Source organism: Amblyomma mixtum, chromosome 5, assembly GCF_055824585.1.
Source record: "Amblyomma mixtum isolate Tamu chromosome 5, ASM5582458v1, whole genome shotgun sequence".
In the NCBI taxonomy this organism is placed as follows: Eukaryota; Metazoa; Arthropoda; class Arachnida; order Ixodida; family Ixodidae; genus Amblyomma; species Amblyomma mixtum.
The window spans coordinates 145,911,143-145,929,392 of NC_143016.1; the positions used below are offsets into that span (position 1 = coordinate 145,911,143).

An 18,250-nucleotide genomic window follows, 5' to 3' on the forward strand; every position below is an offset into this window, starting at 1 on the left:
GATAAGCCTTGGTAAGCCTTCCAGAGTTATTCAGTGCTAACTCCGCCGAGCGATTGATAGAACGTTCCTATGACATGGCGACGAAAAATTACAATATGCTGCGTGCCTAATCCCTGCATACTGCACTATTTTGAATAAGAAAATTACCGTTAACAGCGAAATTAAAAAAAAATAACGCTGCTTAATTACTCTATGGGTCACTATGCCATCGTCGTTGTCACCGAAAACAGCATCAAGGGAACAGGTGGACCTTTACGCAAAAGGAACTAAGCATTTAGTGGACGGCGAATACGGGCCTTATCACGACAGGTTTCAGTAATTCATCTTGCGTAGCAGTGATCGATGAACGTCTCCAGCTGAGGGCGACATTCGCTAGATGTAGCACTGAACAATGGCACACGCGACGAAAAGTAACTGAGCGCATAGCTTCTTTGAATAGAGTTATTACTTACTATTAATCTAAAAACATCAATGACATTGTAATGCTAAAAGTTCATTAAGACATGTTGTTGGGCTACTTGGTTTAGCATCATGAAACTTCGAACAAAACCGCCTGAGCGCAATTAACTTCACATAGACAAAAGCCCGTTGTCTCCTCGTCTCTTTTGTCTATGTGGGATTAATTGCGCCAAGGTAGGTTTATTCCAAGTTTCAAGATGCTATAAGTGTCGGTCTAAATAACACCTGTATATAGCAGAATCATACTGCATAGTTACGGCTACCTGAGCTTCTAAAAATGAAAGAGCGTTCTCGAACAAGCTTTGACATGTATTCTCCCCATCTCTTATGAACAGGCCTCTATTGCAGGGGTTCTCAAACTGGGTTCCGCGGAACACAGTGGTTCCGCGAGAACCCTCACCGGCCCTGACCCGGCAGCTGATATGAGAATGGCTCTGAGTGCTACTGAGCCACGCTTTGACTTGCTCTTAAAAGGGAAGCAGTACCACCCACCACACATCACATTAGTATTTGTATTAATCTGTGAAATAAACATTTAACCTCTGCAACTTTCCCTTTGCAAAAATGCATTCGACAACATTGCTGGTAAGTGAAAGCGGGGGGGGGGGGGGTTCCCTGGAACTTATTGAAGGCTTTTGGGGTTCCTCCAAGCAAAAAAGTTTGAGAACCCCTGCTCTATTGGATAGTATACATTCCCAGAACACAAGGAATTTTCTGTGCTTAGTGCTATCGCTAGCGCACTCTATGGGTGCATTTTTACTGCACCACAATACAAGCGCCTGAAGGGATTCCGGCAAAAAGCTCGCGATTATATCAAGGCTATTAGGTCTATTTCTCGGCTGTGCGAAAACGACGAACGAATGCTGTGCTCACCGGTACTACGTCCAAGGTCATCAGCATCAAGGTCGGCTTCGATGAGGGCCATACCCAGGAATTGAGGCCCAAAAAGGCAGCTTCGGTTATCGCTTGTGTCGTGCTACCAGCAGTGTCGGCAGCCAACGCGTTCCAGGTTCTGTTGGCGCTGCCGGTGAAAGGTAAACTAAGTTCTCTTTGAACTTTTCTTGTCCTCGTCACGTCTTGTCGAGCCTCTGCTTTCATGTGTTTACGTTGTAAGTTTTCGCTGTATTGAAGAAAGGTGCTCTGTCTCTACTTGTGCTGATTCCGTTGTGCTGTCTACATTTGTGCTTGCTTTGGTTAGGGCGAAGTCGTGTTCTGTGTCGAAGCTTCGGTAGAGGAGCGGCCGCCATTCTCAAGAGGAACTGAGTTGATGTCGATTACCTGGACAGCCGGCAGGCGGTGACTACACTCGCTGCATAGATTGGGCGTCGCAAATTCCTCACGCATGTGCAGATCTCGCCTGGATAAATTGCGAAGCATCCGTGGCTCGGCACAGGTCACGCCAAGACCTACGACTCCAGGACGATGTAGCCTGGCCGTTCGCGTTAGGTGTCCACCAGGTGGCCTGGACCGATAACCTGCAGAGACGCCGTGCTTGCGATCACCTGTTTTAATGCGACCGCATATGTCCCATTAGTTTAAAAGCCTGCATCCGCATTCTATGAAACGAAATTCGGAGGATGTCAGAACATCCTATAACACATGCTGTACCGAAATTCATTTCGGTGCCGCGTGATTGTGGTCAACGCATCTGTATATGACCGCCGTGCATTGGTTGGACATGTGGATCGAGATTTTCGCCCACCAGTGTTGGAACCTTCGCAGTTCCTGCGTTATCATTCTACGTCAACATGCGCCAGTACTGTGTACCTGGGCTCCTGGCGGCGACATCGTGCAATTATCAAGCTATAAATAGGCCTTGCGCTTGCTTCGCTGTCCCTGAGCACGGCAGCATCGGAAGCGTGCTCAATACCTGTTCGTCTAGCTTGTGCAATTCTACATATGCTTTCGCATCCTCGCTCTCTTAAGTGCCCCTGCCGAATTTTTGTTTGCATGCCATATCGCAGCGAAAGCCGTAATGCGGAAAATTTCGTAGCAGCTTCCGTCCACATCGCGGTGGAATGACTGGCGTAGACCAGCATCCGGTCACGTGACCATGCACTCGTTGCGATCTTTGTGGAAACACACATTGCCACAATGCCCGTTATTTCACTGTACTATACTATACTATATTATACTATACGATACTATACAGTAGCGTACACTGCATATTAGTGTTAGAAAAAAAAGTTTTGGCGTTACACAGCAGCGCGCATATACTGGGTATTTTTGTTCTTCTAGTTAATAGGACCCACGCAGTATGCAAAGGCGGCAGTATACACAGGAGCCATGATATTTCAAAAGAGGTTGCACTGTGCGACGCGAGTCATTTACCTGCTTTTGTGTGCAGTGTGCATGAAGAATATGAAATATTATCGTGTCCTGCATCTGTATAAGCGTAATTCCGATACGCGCAGACGAATTTTTTTCTTGGCCTTTGAATGAAATATTACATTATTTCTTAATTTTCACGTTTCTCTTACAGTCGGAGTACGCGTTGTTCCGGACGCTAGTTCCAGGTCATTTGAGGTAATGTTTCCACACGCGCGTCATCACTTCCTTGAATCAGTGCGGATACGCCGGAGCTTATGTACGAGTCAGGATACAAAGTTCGGAAGTTCACGGTACCACTGTTAGCTACTCTAATCTGCCCATAGGATGAAGAATTCTGGGATCGTTTTGCTATTAGCGGAAAGCTTGACAGCGAGTTTCCTGGAAATAGATGGCCTCAATGTAGAACTACACTCTTAGAACTAAAGGAGTGCAGAGGAGTGCCCAGAACACACTTTGAAGGAGTATTCGCTTGTCCCATATTCCACTCCTTTTTCCAGAATAAAATTACTCCCTCTGGACAAAGAGTGATCCAACACCTACTCAAGGAGTACTGTACTACTCCTGCAATAGAGTACAGGCACTCCTCCGAGGGAGTAAAGCTACCACATTGAAACAGCATCCTATTACTCTTTCAGGTAGAGTTCCAGGACTCCGTTTGTTAGAGTGACTATACTCCTTCAAGGAGTATCAGCCCAGATCTTATATTACTCCTTCCAAAGGAGTTTCACGTGTTTTCAATGTATCGTACTAATTTTCTTATTTCACATATTCTTCAGAGCAAGTTGGTCATATGTTTTGCAGGATCCACCTGCGCTACATCTACAAAAGAGTAATGAGCAAAAGGGATTATAATCTTTGAGTAGAATAATTTTTGCTCATACAACTACTTTATGGCTACACTACAGTTTGCACATTAGTATGGTGCTCTGTCTGCGTTGGGAATAACAATGGTTCAAGAAATAATGACACAAATGTACAACACTGATAACTTTTATTTCTCAAGTCATTGCTGTGATTGCTGTGGCTGCCCAAAACACGCTCGGGAGGCGCTCGCTAGGATCAAGCCCCATTAGTGTCTCAAGCAGCAGACAAGCCCGCTTTGTTTTTGGGGTGTACTTGACATTAAATGCCAAGAACACTGCCAAAAGCAAAGTAAACCCATCTACCAAATCCACCGCAGTGAGCTGTAAGCGCTCAAAAGAAACTAAGATGCTGGATGATGCCGTAGCTTGCTCGGCTGAGTGAAGGAGCTTTGGCTATGAGTGCATTTCACCGGGTGCCTGCAAATATGAATGAAAATAATGCAAGTAAGAGTCAATTCCAATGCCCTTTTCATACTATCCTGCATATAACCCCATGAAAAAAAAAGAATACAACTAGAATGTACTGATCGTGTGTGTCATGTCGCCACTAGTGTGTACCTATATTGTGACCAAGTGCAGACACCTTTCATTGCAAACCTTCATTCAGAGCTACAATTTTATGAAGCCCAATACAATTATCACTATGCTAGTCCTTTCAAAAGCTGTGTGCATGTAAAACAAGCACATATTTACCAAATGAAAATTTTAACATGAGCAAGCTCTTCTGCAAGTATCATGATCAGCCTGACTACGCCCACTGCAAGGCAAAGGCCTCTCCCATGTTCTCCAATTAACCCTGTCCTTCGCCAGCTATGTCCACCGTGTTCCTGCAAACCTTCGCCCATGGAACATTTTGCTGCTTCCTGCTACGCCTGCCTTCTCTTGGAATCCACTCCGTTACCCTTAAGGACCAGCGATTATCTTGCCTTCGTCTTACATGCCCTGCCCAAGCACCCTTCTTTCTCCTGATTTCGACTAGGATGTCTTCAACCCGCGTTTGTTCCCTCACCCACTCCGCCCGCTTCCGATCTCTTAACGTTACGCCTATCATTTCTATTTCCATAGCTCGTTGCGTTGTCCTTAACTTAAGCTGAACCCTCTTCGTTAGCCTCCACGTTTCTGCCCCATAGGTGAATACCGGTAGGATACAGCTGTTGTATACTTTTCTCTTGAGGGGTATTGAAAAACTGCCATTCATGATCTGAGAGAACCTGCCATATGCACTCCACCCCATTCATATTCCTCTAGTTATTACTCTTCATGATCCGGATCAGCGGTCACTACCTGCTCTAAGTAAATGTATTCCCTTATCACTTCCAGTCATTAATAAAACCACACCTATTGTGCTTGACGGTTCTTGTCACATAATACATTGTGCAGTTTAAAATATAGGGTAACCTTGAATCGGGAAAACACTTAAACCAATGACAGTTTTCTTGCTGAAGAGAAATGGCTGTTGCAATTCCTGTTTCTCAGACACCATTAACTGAATTTCATGCTCTAAAATAGTGAAGGAAAAATTCAAAATTTTTCATCTCAAAGAGGCAGACAACAAATTTCAGTTTGGTTTGGGTTGGTTTATGGGGTTTAACGTCCCAAAGCGACCCAGGGTATGAGAGACGCCGTAGTGAAGGGCTCCGGAAATTTCGACCACCTGGGGTTCTTTAACGTGCACTGACATCGCACAGTACACGGGCCTCTAGAATTTCTCCTCCAAAGAAATTCCAGCCGCCGCGGCCGGGATCGAACCCGCGTCTTTTGGGTCAGCAGCCGAGCAAATTTCAGTTGCACATTTTTTTTTGTTTTTAATGATGCATAAGGCATTACTATGCACGGATAACCACACAGTATTCGCCTATGACTGCTAAATAATTTGTAATTAAATATCTTCTCTCTCCTGCTTCACTTTTAAAAACTGAGCAATGGCAATGGCATCAAAGGTCAGTATAAGCCAGGGGAGGCATGAGGAAAACTGCAATATAATTGCGGCTTCGTCATTCATTGTGATTCCGACTCTTAAGGCAGGCTGGCTTTAGCATTGTAACTAATTAAAACGATGAAGTAGCGATATAGTAGCTTTTTTGTGCCTTCCATAACCTATACTGAACATTGATGTCATAGCAATTGCTATGCTATTGAAACAGGGAAGAAAAGAAATCTCGTTGTAATTCTTGATGGAACAGCGCAAAACATCGGGACAAGAGACAAGCGCTGACTTACAACTGGTTTTTATTTCGAAGAAACATTGCTTCTTATACCTTCTTCACCCTCTCAAAAAACACATGCGTCGCAACCATATCGTTCAAGCGTCCACAAAAAAGCATAAGACAAATAATCACAGATATTTATAATCACATTTTTAACATGTCAAATTCTTTCTTAGTCAAAGCAACAGACGGCGTGCTGACACAATCGTCGCGCAGACTCGCTATCGAAGCTGCCTCGATTATTTCCCGGGCTAACTGGTCTTTGTGATTAGCCAAAGCTTTGCATTTTTGGAAAACCGGTGCACAACTAGTTGAAGGGCAATCTCTGCAATGGATTCCCAGGTTCCTGCAAGCTTGCTCGAAATTATTTTTGTGTTCTAGCAGCCTTTCATTCATGCACCTGCCAGTCTGCCCAATGTACTGTTTACCGCAAGTCACTGGCAACGAATAAACAAGGCCTTCGGTGCACTCCACAAAGGGGGTTCGATGCTTTATCGTGCATCCCTGCTTCTTTTTGGTCGGATCGGAGTTGACTCGTCTGCACAGACTTTTGAGTTTATTAGGAGCAGTCATCACTACATTCACGCCAGCTTTTCGACCTATGCCTTTCAGGCGATGGGAAATATTGTGAAGATACGGAATTGCTACTACCGGCCTCCTTTCTTTCTGTTTCTGTGCATCATCTTGCTGCTCGGGCCTAGCCTGCATCAGGTGCTTTTTCATCTGCTTGGCAACGGATACCAACAGGTGCGAGGGGTAACCCGAGTTGCCAAGCCGTTCCGCCTGGCGAAGAAAGCTCACATTCATTTTGTGAACACAGGATTTCCTCAAGGCATTCGTGAAGCACAAGTTCACAATAGCCCTCTTGGTCAGCTTAGAGTGAGCTGATTGGAAGGGCATTGGCGCTTTCTCCGCTCTGGGCTCATAGGCCCAGCAGGCGTGCCCTCTAGTGAACTCAAGTCTCAGGTCTAAAAACCTGAGTGACCCTTGAGCAGGAAGCTCGTGCGTGATAATAAGTGGCTGCAAAGCCTGCGCAAAGCAACCCACCTCCTCCATTACTGCTTCTAGCGTATTCGCCCTTTGGCCATCACAAAGAACTAGGTAGTCATCAACGTACCTAAATACCTTTTTAACACTAGTACCTGCAAGGGTTACGTTCAGGAACCTGTCTTTTCGCGCCAAGTACAAATCACTGAGTAGAGGCGCGATACATGAACCAATGCAAACACCGCGTTTCTGGAGATACACTTTTTCCTCCCAACAGACGTAAGTTGACCTGAGGTACACTGCTAATAGCTCCAGGAACCCTCTAATAGACATTCCGCAGGCATTTTGAAATGCAACAGCACCATGCGTATCTATGCATTCTTCTACAGACACCATCAGCTCGTCATGCGGTATGGAATAATACAAATCTTTTACATCAACTGAGCATGCGGCAAAGGCACTGCTAGAATTGTCAGTTAAAAATCTAGCTATATCGTCCGAAGATTTCACCTGAAATGGGTCGTCAATTGTTAGTAGTTTTAATTTTGCTTGCAAGAAGACACCAAGAATCTTTTGCCACGTCCCTCCCTCAGAAATTATTACCCTCAAGGGCCAGTCTGGTTTGTGAGTTTTTACAGTGAAAAACGCGTCCAAGTTAGACTTCTTGCAAGTTTTTATGCCTCGAAGGAGGTAGTCAAGTTTAAGTTCTTTGCATAGCTTCATAGCAGTTACCTTTGCTTTCCTAACAGCTGATGTCTTGTGCTCGTCAAAAACAGAGCTGATGGTTTCTAACGCCTTAGTTTTGTACAAGTCCTTGGAAATCACAGCAAAGCCCCCCTCTTTGTCAGAGGTCAGCAACGCAAGGGAATTGTCTTTCAAGTACCTTACAGTACGTCCCACTGGGAGATTCCTCTCGCAGAGCTGGTAGCGGCCAACGACGTCGGCTCCGTCTGAAATACACCTTGCACTTTCCTTGCACCTTGCTGCGCGCTGACTACAATGAAAGGAGAAGAGGCATGACCGAACAAAGCCAAGAAAACAAGATCCACACGCTTGGTGTGGATGTTCTGCCACAACCGGTCCGCGAGGTGCTTAGCCTTGGGCCTAAGTTTGCCATCCAACCGAAGAAGACAACACCGGAGCTTCTTGCCATGGTGCGGCGCGTTGCCAAGGCAAGCCCTGAGTCGGAAAGTGCAAGGTGTATTTCAGACGGAGCCGACGTCGTTGGCCGCTACCAGCTCTGCGAGAGGAATCTCCCAGTGGGACGTACTGTAAGGTACTTGAAAGACAATTCCCTTGCGTTGCTGACCTCTGACAAAGAGGGGGGCTTTGCTGTGATTTCCAAGGACTTGTACAAAACTAAGGCGTTAGAAACCATCAGCTCTGTTTTTGACGAGCACAAGACATCAGCTGTTAGGAAAGCAAAGGTAACTGCTATGAAGCTATGCAAAGAACTTAAACTTGACTACCTCCTTCGAGGCATAAAAACTTGCAAGAAGTCTAACTTGGACGCGTTTTTCACTGTAAAAACTCACAAACCAGACTGGCCCTTGAGGGTAATAATTTCTGAGGGAGGGACGTGGCAAAAGATTCTTGGTGTCTTCTTGCAAGCAAAATTAAAACTACTAACAATTGACGACCCATTTCAGGTGAAATCTTCGGACGATATAGCTAGATTTTTAACTGACAATTCTAGCAGTGCCTTTGCCGCATGCTCAGTTGATGTAAAAGATTTGTATTATTCCATACCGCATGACGAGCTGATGGTGTCTGTAGAAGAATGCATAGATACGCATGGTGCTGTTGCATTTCAAAACGCCTGCGGAATGTCTATTAGAGGGTTCCTGGAGCTATTAGCAGTGTACCTCAGGTCAACTTACGTCTGTTGGGAGGAAAAAGTGTATCTCCAGAAACGCGGTGTTTGCATTGGTTCATGTATCGCGCCTCTACTCAGTGATTTGTACTTGGCGCGAAAAGACAGGTTCCTGAACGTAACCCTTGCAGGTACTAGTGTTAAAAAGGTATTTAGGTACGTTGATGACTACCTAGTTCTTTGTGATGGCCAAAGGGCGAATACGCTAGAAGCAGTAATGGAGGAGGTGGGTCGCTTTGCGCAGGCTTTGCAGCCACTTATTATCACGCACGAGCTTCCTGCTCAAGGGTCACTCAGGTTTTTAGACCTGAGACTTGAGTTCACTAGAGGGCACGCCTGCTGGGCCTATGAGCCCAGAGCGGAGAAAGCGCCAATGCCCTTCCAATCAGCTCACTCTAAGCTGACCAAGAGGGCTATTGTGAACTTGTGCTTCACGAATGCCTTGAGGAAATCCTGTGTTCACAAAATGAATGTGAGCTTTCTTCGCCAGGCGGAACGGCTTGGCAACTCGGGTTACCCCTCGCACCTGTTGGTATCTGTTGCCAAGCAGATGAAAAAGCACCTGATGCAGGCTAGGCCCGAGCAGCAAGATGATGCACAGAAACAGAAAGAAAGGAGGCCGGTAGTAGCAATTCCGTATCTTCACAATATTTCCCATCGCCTGAAAGGCATAGGTCGAAAAGCTGGCGTGAATGTAGTGATGACTGCTCCTAATAAACTCAAAAGTCTGTGCAGACGAGTCAACTCCGATCCGACCAAAAAGAAGCAGGGATGCACGATAAAGCATCGAACCCCCTTTGTGGAGTGCACCGAAGGCCTTGTTTATTCGTTGCCAGTGACTTGCGGTAAACAGTACATTGGGCAGACTGGCAGGTGCATGAATGAAAGGCTGCTAGAACACAAAAATAATTTCGAGCAAGCTTGCAGGAACCTGGGAATCCATTGCAGAGATTGCCCTTCAACTAGTTGTGCACCGGTTTTCCAAAAATGCAAAGCTTTGGCTAATCACAAAGACCAGTTAGCCCGGGAAATAATCGAGGCAGCTTCGATAGCGAGTCTGCGCGACGATTGTGTCAGCACGCCGTCTGTTGCTTTGACTAAGAAAGAATTTGACATGTTAAAAATGTGATTATAAATATCTGTGATTATTTGTCTTATGCTTTTTTGTGGACGCTTGAACGATATGGTTGCGACGCATGTGTTTTTTGAGAGGGTGAAGAAGGTATAAGAAGCAATGTTTCTTCGAAATAAAAACCAGTTGTAAGTCAGCGCTTGTCTCTTGTCCCGATGTTTTGCGCTGTTCCATCAAGAATGAATAACCAACATGCCCAAGCTGCTGTCCTGGTTGTAATTATTTAGCGATTGGAGACGAATACTATGCAACAATTCTATGTATACGAATGCCCAGCACGTCACTACAAAGAACACACATAACCAAAAATTTGGTGTTTATACTCATTTAAGGTAATACTACTTCCCACGCAAGAACACGACAGCCATGTGTAAACTTTTTGCTTTCATAGTAATAAAATCTATCCAACGACAAGTTAGGCGCAGCATGCCTGCTCTTTATAAATATGCAATACTGACAATGTTTGACACTAGCATTTGGCATGAACGAGATAACTGTGATTACTTCGCACATTACGTGCCAGTCCATACTATCATGCACAATTTAGATTTGCAAATGTAATGTGTAATTCTCTCTGACTGCCACGTTAGTGCACTGCAAACCAATGAAGTTGCCTTGCATTTGCAATGTTCTCACTACTTTTATGCAACACTGATCACTTCAGTATATCTGCATCGTTCTGTTAGACGGCCACGGGATAGCTAGAATTAAGGCTATTTTATGTGATGGAAACCATTGACTAGACAACAAAGAAGAAAAGCCTCAACTACTGTCCTGGTGCTGGGACGTCTAATAAGAGCTCAGAAAGACTCGGTTTCAATACGCCAAACCCTCCGCATAATATTACCCTGTGCGAAAATACCCCACCCCACCCTAGCTTAATTTCTGTCCACATGCACCAAGGCTCACTGCACCTGTTATAAATATTGCCCTAAATATTGCAATCAAGCTGCCCGTGTATGCATAGGCTATCTGTGCATCGAGAAAGAAAGAAGTTGTTAGGAATGTTTCACACCAAAAACAGAAAAAAAGGCAGCCTGTTTCTCAGAAACAGCTAAGAGCATGAAATGGTGTGTCCAAAAAGATTAGGCTGCTTTGTACTTATTTATGACAACGAGAACTGTCAGAGCTGCGCTTTCAAAAATTCAGGAGCTTTGTGCACAAACGTAGCTTCCGTATGCACGTCTTGCAGCACCAACGCTTCCGAATTGAAACGACCGATGAATATGCACAGGAAAAAGCAAATAGAGAGCGCTTGAATTTAAAAGAAAAGCTACCTTGCACAATCAGAAATTTCACGACAGAACCTTCCAAACAGTGACGTGTACTGGTTGCGGTATACCGAATATATACCTAGCAAATAAGTGTGCGCTTTGTTAACGAGCGGGATTCTGTGGCGGCAATGCTACAGCTCCAATTCCGAAAACCTAATGCTGCAGAAATTGAGTTTTCAAAATACGTGCGAATGCACGATACACTTTTGCACGCATTTAGAACTTTCAGTTGTGAAACACAGACAACGAATCTTGTGTATGCGTCTTCCTTGGCTGGTAAAAAAATTCTATAAGTCTCCAGTTTGCCTGTGTACTCCACAAATTCTAGGATCCCTGTCCGCTACATGTCAAATTTCACTGAAGCGAAAGTAATACAACCGACAGCTGATGATCTGCTAGGGCAACAGGATTTCAAAAGTTTGAGAAGGGCAGTGGGAGCCCAATCCAGGTGGAGTAATGAAATTTGACTAGTAACAGACAGGGATCCTCCAATCTGTGGAGGACACCGGCAAATTGGAGACTTACGGAGGAATTTTTTTACCCGCCAAGGAACACGCATACACAAGAGAGAACCACAGAGGACTACGGCTTTTACCAGCCCTTGTCCTGTGCGGTTCTGTCTTGTGTATGCGTCTTTTTTGGCTGGTAAAAAAAATTCTTCCATAAGTCTCCAATTTGCCTGTGTACTCAACAAACCGCAGGATCCCTGTCCACTACTAGTCAAATATTTCAACTCCACCTGGCTTGGACTCCCACCGCCCTTCTCTGTGGAGAAAGGGTGACAGCAGCTGGCAAAGGACAAGGTTAACTGCAGATCAACTGGGGAAGCATTATCCTGCACTGATTTTGACGGCAGGTTCACAAGACAAACAAAATCAACTCGAGGAGCGGGGTGCACATCATGCGACTGAATGTCAATGGCCAGTGAAAATGGCACCAGCACTGTGGAATGCACATGCAGAAAACGAGACGCATTTTTTTGTCAACTTTGAGTAGCAGTCTACTGCAATTTTAAAGAGCAAAGCTCTCAAGTATGGCAACACTGGCACTTTTTGTTTTACTGGGGTGAGGGTCGTCGTGAGGGTTGAAGTCCATATTTCTTTTCCATCCACTGTGTTAATTGCGAGCTATGTTTACCTAATAGGGGCTGGGCATCTAACATCACCGTTATTTCTTTGCAGCAGTTAAAACAATACAGCATACATTTTATAACATGCTTAACGAATTTTTGGGAGCAGCATGCTTTTACCCTTCTACTATTTGTTGCTACTGAATCAGTTTGGCGTTGACAAAAGATCTGTAATAAGGAGTAATTACTCATTGACATCCACTCGAGCACACCCAAATGGCTACAAAGGAAAGCTATACAGCTTTCACAGAAACTTCGTAGTTAAAGAAAGATTCGTCCTGGTCCGGTGTTCGAACTCAGAACCACCACTTCACAGGAGCAGTCGCTCTATCAATTTGTCCAACCTGGACGGCAAGCTTATGGTAGGGCGAGAGCGAAGTGATCAATAACTCGAGTGGGAACTGTGTTGGTCCAATGTTTTAGGACCCCTAAAACATTGGACAAACTCAGTTCCCGCTTCATGTTACCTCTAAAACATTGGACAAACTGAGTTCCCGCTTCATGTTACAATACTGAGTGACATTTTGGTCTATACACCAGAAATACCGGTAAAGCATCATGATAGAACACAATGTTTTTTAAAGGGATAAAGGAATATGTTCGTCCTTTCAGAGGGCACATATGCATAAGAGGCAACATGTGTGAAATAGTCTCTGCACCTGAAGCAGTGTAAATTCCATTATGTTAACAGCAGCAGTCAAAAGCTTCATGAGCGACTATTTCATACAGATCATGTAATTACATTCATGTAATTCAGGATCAGATTCATGTGATTATACAGGGAGGTACTGCTGCTAAGTGCACGTAGAGCTCTGCATGCATTTCTAAACCCGGCTGTGAGCCTATGTCTACGAAATTTTTCTAAATAGGCAGGTAAGGTATGCATCACTGGAAAACAATACCTACCACAAACAGCTGAGGAGAGATAGCACAGCCAAAAGCTGGAAGCACGAATGGCCCAGTAGATACTGGCAGCTGGCAACTGCAAATAAATATGTCAGAGCAACTGTTGTCAGTGGCCGTAACAATGTCATGAATGACAAGAGAAGAAATTGTCTACTGCTTCATAAATTAGAATAAGGTAGTAACATAGGAACACAAAAAGCAATGAGAGGGCCCATGACAAAAGAAATGAACAGATTGTATGTGATGCACCGATATACATTTTTTCAGTAGATTTACATGACTGTCACACCCGCATAGAAAGATGAGCAGGCTGGAATACCACTATTTTTATGCATGATGAAAAGAGCGTAACTATTCGAATATAGCATGCACAGGATTTTATTACGACTAGGGTGCTTTGCAGCAGCACCGAAGGTATTTTTAAATTGAACGTAGCGACCAGTAGACCCGTCTGCTTTGCACAAATGATGAGAGGATGGAAAAGGCATGCATTCATTAGCAAGAAGCACGATATCTCACATCACAGCATGAAACGAAAATTGGTATTGCATTTAACAAATCTGCACAGAAATAAAAACTGCCTCGTGGCAATGCAAGTAAGAGCAAGGGAAAAAAATACCGAAGAAAACTGGTGAGTGTGGTGCAGGGAGGTCTGTGGGTAGGGTCTCGTGCCTGGGAATAGTTCCGAGCGCGGAGAATCGCCGGCAGCACAGCTGGTGACAGTCAACCAAGAATAAATAAGAGAAAGTGAAAATCAATAACAAACCATCACCGATATAGCGAACGACTTGAAAGCGGGCCGCACAAACGAGGGATATAGCAAAATGCTTGAAATCCTAAATAAGTGCGCAGTAGCATCCCAAACAGTTCTCAAAATCTGAAGGCGAGGAAGCATCGACACCTACACCTCAGGGCAGACGCAAGAACGATCTAACTTTGACATAATACTGTGTCAAATTCTGTTCCATGGGGAAGCACAGATAAAAATTTACACGCGATCATTGTCCCCGAAAAAATTGTATGACAAATATTAAGGCGTAAGCACTAATCCCACGAGTACACACACTGAGCACTGAGCACACTGAGCACTGTTGGCAGCTGGCCTAGCGCGAGTGCTCTGTCGCGCGGCACTGCCGCTCATCGTCATCTTCTAAGTAGCACAAATCAATCCGACGGGCACCAGCCGCGAGGCAACTCGACCGTTGTCAGTTCCCTTGTCTGTCCGCAGCTGGCCTAGCAAGAGCGCTCTCTAACGTGGCACTGCACGCTCATCATCCTCTCCTACGTAGCACAAATCTATGCTATTGGAATGTAGTAAACTTTGTCTGTTGTTTTTCGCAGCGCTAGCAAGCGACCGCATAACTCTGTTGTGATAACTGGTGGCATTTTTATTTACCGCGGCACCCGAGTACTAAACGCAGATAGAGACTATGGAGCAACAGTTGCCATGCGGCCTATACGCCCGTTCTTTTCTGGTAAAGGCCGATTCACACGATTTTCCGTTCGCCCGCTGCCGCGGCCGACAGCGCGCCTCTCAATGTGGTGACGCATGAATACGTAGTGCGCGGGCCGCGTGCGAACGGACCGTCGTGTGAATCGGCGTTAACGCATTATAGCTGAGGCAACCGCACGCAGACTGCCTGCACTGCCATCCTTATATAGGCGCACACTAATAACGCGTGCGAATAGAGATCAGAAGTAAAGAAACGTACACGGGACTCACCGTTCAGACGGCTCATCAAGGCTTAGCAAAACCGCACATTCTTCTTCGTTGCCTCTCCAGATGACAAGAAGTCGTAGCGCTACCTTTCTTCAGGGCTTTACCCGTTCAAAATCACCAGTGTTGATAGGGCGTAATTCTCGTCGTTGGTTTCCAAAACACACTTGTGTTCTTCATACACGTCCACCGCACGAGCACTCAAACAATGCTACGAAAACCCAAATAACACAAAACGTGACGACGGCTGCAGTTTTGCTTCGTTGAAGAAACCTACAAATGCGCTTTTTTTATTACTAATATTTAAATTGTGTTCGCAACAAAAACAAATTATATTTTTTCATTTTATTTCTTTATTAAATGCGAATACCAAAGCGCTTTTAGATACTTTTGCTGACATGTCGTTTGTAGAAGCTGCGATCCTGTGATCCCATCCCCGGGTGTCCTAGCAGACGACGGCGCAGACGACGCTGTTGACGGAATGCAATTTCGATTGACTGCAGCGAAAATCCCTTAAATGCGACAAAAAAGGCAAAGAAACGCACCGTATCGCAAACTGGTCCATATCAAGGATATGTTCGACGCGAGCGGTAGGACAAAGAGCAGCTGCGATGCATTACTCTACGCGACACTGGCATGGTCGACGGAGATCTACATGAAACAGAGCTTAAATGTGACCCGTACAAGCGGATTACTGTGATATCAACTGCGTTACGGAACTACGACGATACTTGCTTCACACTTTAGCTTGTATGCAACAGCGGCCCGCACTCGCCGCATCCTGTTCGAGTGTACTTTCACTAGCAAGAGCCCACATGCATGGAAGCCGACAGAAGCAACTGTCTTTTCGAGTTCAGATTGTTCCGAATAATACGAGCAGCTTACTTTAGCACGTACTCGAATTCAAGTTCTCAGCCTGTGTGTCACGTATGGTGACGATGGCGTCGAGGACGAGCTTAAGAATCGCCTTAACGTGGCCGCAACGCAGCCGGTATCCCAAGCATTCGTGCGCTAATTGTTGTTCACCTGTACTGCGAACGTGCGCTCAGTCGCAGGCCAGCCGCTAGCTGCTCGATTTGCCAGCCTTGCGAGTACAATTCGCAAGTTTCTGAGCCAATCTTTGAGCGAGCCGAGCTTTCAGCTATGACGCTGCTCGCGGGCGCGCCGCGCGACGAGCTTCGGCCTGCTCCCTGGCTGCCGTATTCGTAGCTAAGCCTAGGAGGTTTCACTTCGATGCCAGAGCTGAAAGCGCTTTGAAACTGGCTAGCGCTGAGGTGCTACTCTTTGCATTGTAAGTACGTTTTATTGTGAACTATGTCTCGTAGTGAAATAAAGATATGTTCGGGTCCACCCGAACGGTGATGATGGCGTCGAGGACGAGCTTAAGAATCGCCGCAACGCCGCCGATATTCCATGCATACATGTGTGCTAAATTTGTTCACCTGTGCTGCAAACGTGGGCATAAAGGCTCGCTCAATCGCAGGCCAGTCGCTGCTCGATTTTCCAGCCTTGCGTGCGCGATTCGCAAGCTACGGAGCGAATCATTGAGCGAGCCGAGCTTTCGGCAACGACGGCGCCCGCGATCGCGCCGGGCGACGAACTGTGCGCTGCTCGCTGGCTGCCCTTGTCGTCGCTAAACCTAGCCGATTTCACATAGATGCTGTAGCTGAATGCGCTTCGAAACTGGCCAGCACTTAGGTGCTACCCTCGGCACCGTTTTACTCTGAACCCCGCGTCATAGGGAAATAAATATATGCTCGGTTTCCGCGACCCCTTCAGGAGCGGAGCTATAGCAGAGGCCAGGCGAACTCCAGAGCAGCAGCAAAGCGGCTATGGGAGGAAATTTGTATGGCTGTTATCGCTTCTACCAACAACTCGACATTGGCTAATGATACTCTATCCCAGAGCTTTGGTCGTGAACAAACAATACCAGTGCATTTTTCTGACGCCGGCATCCAGGCTGGCAGGCCGGCCCCGAGAAGCTAGCGCGCCCTTACGATTGTATGGCCGTAAGGGCGGAGGAGTAAAACAAGCACTGAACTCCCTTGGGGTATGCAGGAGTGGAAATGCCATTTTACTCTTTTGTCAAGAGGAGTGAACAGGACCTTTCACTCTTTCTCGTTTGTAGAGAGAGTAGATTGAGACCTGCAGGAGTAGCGAGGCTCTTTTACTCTTAATGCAGGAGTAGCAGTTCTTAGAGTGTATAGGCGTATTCCAATTGCTGTTCGGGAGCATCGCTCTGAATCCGCTTTTCGCGATGTCGGAAAACACAAATAGACGAATGAAAGAAAGAACGTGCCCTAAGGTGAGTGCGGCAACCAGAGGTAATAGGCTGCGAGCGCGCACTTTGGTGATCCACAATCGGTACTCGGGACCTGAATTCGCCCACTGAATCCAGAATGTTCCACCCGTAATGGGAAAACGTGCTTTGGATCACCTAAAAGAGTAAGCCATATTTTTTACCGGCGACCAATAATTATACTTGCCATTTCAGTTGAGTCTCTCCGTTCATTTCTAATATTCGATCCTGACACACGTGAGACCATGAAGGAAAATAAGTAATACAGAGTTACGACTGTTTATTTGTCAGCAATAGTGGAAGACCGCTTAGGTGTTACGTGGCCGCCACACAAGTTCTCTGGAGCATATTTCTTTAAACATAAGTTTCTAGCTCGCGATAAGACAAATAAGCCAGAAGGCATCAGAACTCACCATGTTGCATTCCTGCTGGTATCGCAGACCGTGATGATGCTAGTCAGGGCTGGAGTGAGACAGCACGCGGTGCTACACCCTCGTCAGTTCCATGGCTGCGATCGCGGGTGTTTCTCATGTTACGTCACTGTTGCCATCATGCCTCCAGTGTTAGTCCTCGGCCTAATGATGGTGGTGAAGAAAAGGGGGGGATGATCAATGCTATTCCTAGTAGGATAGCGACAGCTGAAATACTGGTGCGGTTATGCGTGTAGTCGTCATGGCAGCACGGATAAATGTGGTTGTGATTGTACGGGTTGTATATGTAGCTGAGTGTGTAGTAGTCTTCGTCCAATGATATCGTTGCTCTTGTACTGAATCGGATGCAGATCTTTGGTGGTGTTCAGTGCCTGGTATTCTTCATCAGTTCGTGTTGTGACGTTGGTAGTGTAGTATAGGCGCCGATGTTCTCCAGTGCGGCGCAAGGCCGCATGCAACAGGAACAGAATCGGTGTCGCACGGGCGAATGTGTTGAAAAGGCATTTGCCCGTGCATGAAGAACAAAAGGAGTGCCGACAAGAGCGCCATACGTAAAGAGAAAGGTGTCTAGAGCACAGCTTTAGTTACTCTTGTGTAGTTAAGAGTGTACTTGTCACGGCAGCTGTAATTATGGATACTCTG

At 45.8% G+C, this 18,250-nt stretch overlaps 1 long non-coding RNA gene across 2 annotated transcripts; it reads right to left on the minus strand.

The window, feature by feature from the left end:
• Window positions 1-3,764: 3,764 nt before the first annotated feature.
• LOC149344005 (uncharacterized) lies at window positions 3,765-15,299 on the minus strand. 2 transcript variants are annotated; one of them, XR_016283172.1, is made up of 4 exons: window positions 14,885-15,288; window positions 13,781-13,874; window positions 13,162-13,237; window positions 3,765-4,070 (listed from the first exon to the last, which is right to left on the minus strand). It is a non-coding gene; the product is annotated as an uncharacterized LOC149344005 (long non-coding RNA). The 2 variants fall into 2 exon arrangements; XR_016283173.1 differs by lacking the exon at window positions 3,765-4,070 and adding an exon at window positions 12,482-12,722 and having other exon boundaries at window positions 12,764-13,237; window positions 14,885-15,299.
• Between the last annotated feature and the right edge of the window lie 2,951 nt (window positions 15,300-18,250).